This window comes from Rhagoletis pomonella, unplaced genomic scaffold (assembly GCF_013731165.1).
Source record: "Rhagoletis pomonella isolate Grant_MI unplaced genomic scaffold, Rhpom_1.0 Rhpom_scaffold_00014, whole genome shotgun sequence".
Lineage (NCBI taxonomy): Eukaryota > Metazoa > Arthropoda > Insecta > Diptera > Tephritidae > Rhagoletis > Rhagoletis pomonella.
In genome coordinates, this window is record NW_023458568.1 from 4,299 (window position 1) to 4,989 (window position 691).

A 691-nucleotide genomic window follows, 5' to 3' on the forward strand; every position below is an offset into this window, starting at 1 on the left:
TAAAATGTTATTTTACTTTTTTTATTTTTATGGAAGTCGCAGTCAGCAGACTTGTAAAGAAACCATACGAAAAAATACAAACAGTGTTGCCATTTTTTTGTAGAGCATTCCCATATCGAGCTTCAGTTAACCCCAAAAAAGCCTCATCTGTCTCCTAAATCCCCATTTAAATCCCCTTAAGTATGAAATAAAACAATATGTATTCTTATTTATGTTAGTTCATTTTAATCAGAGTTTTGAATACTTTTCGGTTACAAATTTTCACAGATTTTTATGTGTACATATTTATGTGATCATTTGGGGATTTATTTTTTTGGTTTAGAGACTATTTAATAACATACCTTTGGCCCAAGGTTCCTCTTCCCATTGCTGTCTGTTAATTCCTAAAATTAATATATTTTTTTTTGTGCTCTTGCCACTTTGTAAATTTCTTTTTACACTAAATAAAGAACCGACAATATTGGCGCAAGGAAATCTGAAATAAATGTAGTTCAATCAGTGAAAGCCAATCACAGTGGTCCTTTTCAATTTGGTGTAATGAAGTAAGGGAAAATTGTGTGTTCAGCGAAGGCCAATCAAAGCAGACATTTGCGCCGAATAATACTTTTACAAAGAAAATCTTTGTATGAGAAATTTTTAAGGGCAGGCAATAAAATATATGCATTTTAATTTCAATATGAACATTTTAAAT